Raw genomic sequence first — 6,221 nt, 5'->3', positions numbered from 1 at the left:
ATTGAAAGGCCATAGCTTGGAAAATTTCTGACATTAAAGGGATCAGCCCTTCTTTTTGTACCCACAAAATTTTAATGGAAGATGAATATAAACCATGTGTGCAAGCTCAAAGACGACTGAACCCCAACATGAAGGAAGTTGTTAAAGCCGAGGTAATTAAACTTCTAGATGTTGGAATTATTTATCCTATTTCTGACAGTTCTTGGGTAAGTCCAGTGCAGGTTGTTCCAAAGAAAGGTGGCATGACTGTGGTAGCCAATGAGAAGAATGAACTGATTCCAACTAGGACAGTCACAGGTTGGAGAGTTTGCATTGACTATAAGAAGCTAAATGATGCCACGAGGAAAGATCACTACCCTTTACCATTCATTGACCAAATGCTGGAAAGACTATCAGGGCACATGTACTACTGCTTCTTAGACGGACTATCTGGCTATTTGCAAATCCCAATAGCTCATGAAGATCAGGAAAAAATGACATTCACATGTCCATACGGTACATTTGCTTACCGAAGAATACCCTTTGGATTATGTAATGCTCCTGCTACGTTCCAACTCTGCATGATGGCCATCTTTGACAAACTTGTAGAATATATCATGGAGGTATTTATGGATGATTTCTTAGTATTCGGTAACTCTTTCCATCTTTTCCTTAAAAATTTAAAACGAGTTCTAATAAGATGTGAGAAAACGAACCTTGTACTTAACTAGGAAAAATGTCACTTTATGGTTCAGGAAGGTATTGTGCTAGGACATAAAATTTCTAGTAAAGGGGTTAAGGTTGATAAATCTAAAGTCGAAATCATTGAAAAATTACCTCCTCCTAGTTCGGTTAAGGCTATTAGAAGTTTCCTAGGACATGCTGAGTTTTATGGAAGATTTATTAAAGATTTTTCTAAAATTGCTAAGCCTTTGACCAAATTACTAGAAAAAGATATGCTCTTTAATTTTGATCAAGAATGCTTAGAAGCGTTTAATGCTCTATAGGATAAATTGATTAATGTTCCAATTATAATAGCACCTGATTGGAATTTACCTTTTGAACTAATGTGTGATGCAAGTGACTTTGCAGTAAGTGCAGTTTTGGGACAGCGAAGGGACAAGCACTTTCAACCTATTTATTATGCTAGCAAAACTTTGACAGCCGAACAGGAGAACTATACTACCACGGAGAAAGAATTGTTAGCTGTGGTTTTTGCATTCGATAAATTTAGGCCATATCTAATATTGTCTAAAGTTGTCATTTTTACTGGCCCTTCACTATCTGTTAACTAAGACTGATGCAAAACCTCGTCTCATTCAATAGATTTTTCTATTGCAGGAATTCGACTTGGAAATTCAAGATAAGAAAGGAGCAGAAAATCTCGCAGCTGATCATTTATCCAAGCCTGAAAATTCAAATACTAAAGAGCTAGATGAAGTGGAAATAAATGATTCATTCCCTGAAGAACAATTTTTTGCTATTTCTGACTCAGAGGTACCTTGGTTTGCAGACATCGTGAATTTTTTAGCCGCTAACGTTATCCTAAAAGGGTTGACACATCAGGAAAAGAAAAAAATTCTTTACTGATGTGAAAAACTACTTTGGTAAGATCCTTTTCTTTTCCGTATATGTGCAGATCAAGTCATTCGGCGATGCATTACAAGAACAGAAGCATTAAAAATCATGGAACATTGCCACTCAGGACCAGCTGGAGGATATTATGGTGGAAATAAGACCGCACATAAAATACTTGAATCAGGTTTTTATTGGCCCACCTTATTCCAAGATGCCAACAGGTATGTTATTTCTTGTGACAAATGCCAACGGACAGGTAATATCTCTAACCGTGATGAAATGCCTTAGACATATATATTTTCATGTGAAATATTTGATGTTTGGGTATCGACTTCATGGATCCATTCCCTAGTTCATTTGGAAATAAATACATCTTAGTAGCTATCAATTATATGTCTAAATGGGATGAAGCCCAAGCCCTGCCTACAAATGATGCTAGAGTAGTGGTATGTTTCCTTAAAAAAAATTCTTTTGATTTGGAACACCTAGATTAATCATCAGCGATAGGGGGACTCACTTCTATAACGCCCAATTTGAAAAGACCCTCAAGAAATATAAAGTTTACCACCAAATAGCTACCCCTTACCACCCTCAAACTAGTGGCCAAGTCGAAGTGGTAAATCGAGAACTTAAATGTATCCTAGAAAAGACGGTAGGATTAAACAGGAAAGATTGGACAATGAAAGTAGATGACGTATTATGGGATTATAGAACTGCTTTTAAAACCCCCATAAGAACATCACCATACAAACTCGTTTATGGAAAAATTTGTCATCTACCATTTGAGTTAGAACACAAAGCATTCTGGGCTATAAAATTTCTAAACTTTGATCCCAAACTTGCAGGTGAAAACAGGTTGATGCAGTTAAAGGTGTTAGACGAATGGCAATCCTATGCATATGAAAATTCAAGACTATATAAGGAAGCAATGAAACGACGCCACGATGCTCAGTTAACAAAACAAACAATTTAAAGTTGGAGATCTTGTACTATTATATAACTCGAGACTCAAATTGTTCCCTGGAAAGCTTAAATCATGATGGTCAGGTCCGTTCATAGTCAAAACAGTTTTCCCATACGGCACCGTAGAAATAAGTCACCCATCGCAAGGTACTTTCAAAGTAAATAGGCATCGCCTCAAACCTTACAATAGTGAGAAATTTAAAGATGACAGGGAGGAGCTACGGCTCCACGAATCTCCTTAAGTATACTCACATGGTAAAGTCTAGCTTAGACTTTAAATAAGTGCTTCTCGGGAGGCAACCCGAGCACTAACAATATTACTTTCTTTAAATTTTAGTTTTTAAAATCTAACATACTAACCAAATCATTGAGCACAGGCTTTTCAGAACCACACGGCCAGGCACACAGGCGTGTCGTAGGCCGTGCACATACCACGAGATGCAACATGGCCATGCAATACGGTCCTGTGAAAACAGGGCAAAAAAAATTTCCCCAACACGGGATGCGATAAGTAGCCACGGCCGTGTAACATGGCCATGGGCGAAACTGCCAAAATAACACAGGCGTGCAACACGCCCATGTTTTGAAACTGTTGTTAAACCTGTCAATTTAACACGAGCATACATCTTCCTACACGAGCGTGGGGGTGTGGGATAAGCGAACGGAGATCGACACGGCCGTGCAACATGGCCGTGTACACCAATGCGCCTAATTTCAAAAAATACAAAACGCACGGGCTGAGCTTAGATCACATGGACGTGCCCCATGGCCGTGTTCCCCAATTTCTCTATAAACACCTATTATTTATTTTATTTTATTTTATTTTTATCTCTGTATTTTGAAATTATTTTTTTATTTCCTTTTAATACTATTGCATCCTATGTTTTTACAATTTCTATTCTTCGGCTATTTCATTATGAGTAATTATTCTTCCTAATATCCCCTAAAAAGTTCCTGATTTTATCATAGTTACAAAGAGCTACAAAGCTCACCATTACTTAGAAACTTGAAACTCCATTGGGAAAAGTTCTCCACGACTGCCATGTCCTGCTCGACCACGACCATAGCGGCCACCAGATATAATATTCTTTTGGCGTAGGACTTATGGACTAATGAACCTCTAGAACCTCCGGAGTATCCTCCTCCACCCTCAAGCTGATTATTCTCCAAACCTCCAGTTCAAGGAAATTCATTCATCACTCAAGAAGTTTCACTTCTCTCTCTATCTTATATTTATATTCTCTTCTATAGATCTATCTTTGTACATTGAGGGCAATGTACATCTTAAGTGTGGGGGGTATTCATTTCACTATCAGAAAAATCCCTGAATGATTGCCTTGTTCTCTTGAAAAGGTCTCATATCATGTTTAGGATAAATTTTGATTGATTTATGACTTTTATTGATATATCTTGAATTAAAACATAGGAATTTATGCATTGATTGTTTAAACTTTAAGACATCAGGGAATCAAGCATGATAAGTTGATTTTTGAAGAATTAAAAACTTTTAGGTTGTTTCCTTAAGTTTCAGTATTATCTTGAGTTGGAATTCACAAGTTTAAACATAAAAAAGCCATAATATTTGTGAGATCTTGAGCCTTTAGAGCATCTATTATTTCTTTCATGCTCACTTTCATTATGAGTGCATCAGTATTGAATTGTTATTCTAGAACTTGCTTGATTATGCATGTCAAGACCACACCATTTGATTTGATATGTCAAAATGAGAAAGACACTTCACTCTACAAAAGCCTACCTTCATAATTAACCCTTAGTGAAACCCCTTGAGCCTAACAACCCATTCATTGATTTACCCTTAATATTAACCCATAACTCATTATTGTTGAAATCCCCTAAATTAATTTGATCCCTATTTTTGTCGAGATTTGAATTGAAATAGTTGCTCAGCTATGTCTTGTTCTTAATAGTTAGTCTATGTTATTTGGCTTATTCTTAATATAAAAAATATATATTATATGTATACATATTAGTAGTAGTAATCTTTTGTTTTCGAGCTTAAGTATTTAAATTCCATATTCTGAGAAGAAGCTCCGTTGTACGCAAGTGATGATTAAATCTTTTTCTAGTTAAGTGATTTTTCAATTCAATCTCGATTCTAACCTTTTCATTCAGCTTGTGACCACATCCTTTAAGGAAAGCCATGTTACAACCCTCTAAAGACCTTTTGATTGATGTTTCATCTCAATTTATAGTGGTGGAGATTTGATTTTCATATAAGCCTATGGTAATGAATTTTCATTATTGACTATTGAGTGCTTCATTTATTGTCCTTAAACACCTCGAGTGATTTGAGTGAATCTTTAGTAAGGATATGAAACTCTGTGACATTTTGAATCAAAGGTAATTACTTAGACGAGGGGAGACACCTATGTTTTCATCATAAAATACTCAACTTGGAAGGTTTGAAACTTTGGTGTTCTTTCAGTTCAATTTTCAATGTATGATTACCTATGGATTGTTTTGAGATATTATCAATAGAAATTAAGAGTTGAGAAGAATTTATTTTGATTATGAGTTCAGGATTTTGCTTAAGGACAAGCAAATGCTTAAGTGTGGGTTTATTTGATAAACCGTAATTTATACATATTTCTATCCCATGCTTAGCACATTTTATGGATGATTTCTCCTTAAAATTGGTGAATTTGATGCTCCTAATGCCTTAATTTCATGTTTTATACTTAGGTGAGCATAGGAAAGTGAAAGGAACAAGAAACGGGCCAAAAAAACGGAGAAAATAGGCCAACGTACAAAATCAACACGGCTTGGACTTCCTCACACGGGCAGACCACACGGCCGTGTCAATTTGGCCGAATTGAAGCACGACTCACACGTGTAGAACAAATGCCCGTGCCATTCTAACAGGCTCGAGCACGGCCTGAAGTAAATCACACACGGGCGTGTCCCTACAGAGCCCAACTTGAGTTCAATTCGAAAAAGGCTAATTTTGAGGGCATTTAGGCATTCCAAAGCCTATAAATACACCCTAAAGGAGCAGGAAAAGGGAGGCACAGAGAGGAAGGAAGGAATTACTCGAAGGAAGCCGATTGATCCATCTCAGAAGCTGGATTCATCATCAAGATTGAAGATCTCCCCTCAATTTTCTTTCAGGAGTTTTGGGTTTTCTTTATGTTTTGTATTCATTATTCTTCTGAGATGTTTTCCTTTTTAGTTATGAACTAAATCCCCTAACTATTTAAGGGGAATGAAACCTAGGACGAATCTTGTTATTATTTTCTGAATTGTATGATAAATATTTGACTTGTTCTTAATTATGTGTTCTTAATTCTTGTTTTGATATTCCAGGATATTGATCCAAGTTAAGCTCTTATTCAGAGGAGGAATAGACTCTGTCTAAGAGTACAATTGTCATAATTAAGCGGAGTTGATTGTGCGCCTAGAGATAGGGTGACAAGATTTTACCGGATTAGGGTGAAACTTAATAAGGGGATCCATAGATCGAGTTAATGCAACCCTAGGAAGTTAATTAGAAAGAGATTTCAATTATTCAACCTAGGGTTAGACGTTGTTAGTCTCGAGAGGGATAATAATATAACTTAGGAATTTATACGGATCAAGTCAAATGAATAAATCGTCCAATTCAGAGTCAAATAACAAGTGAAGTCTAGGTGGAATTTTCCTTATGTATTGTCTTAATTCAATCATTTTCCAAAAGTAATCCC

The sequence above is a fragment of the Gossypium arboreum genome, chromosome 3 (genome assembly GCF_025698485.1).
Source record: "Gossypium arboreum isolate Shixiya-1 chromosome 3, ASM2569848v2, whole genome shotgun sequence".
NCBI classification, from domain to species: Eukaryota; Viridiplantae; Streptophyta; class Magnoliopsida; order Malvales; family Malvaceae; genus Gossypium; species Gossypium arboreum.
This window is presented reverse-complemented; position numbering follows the sequence as displayed.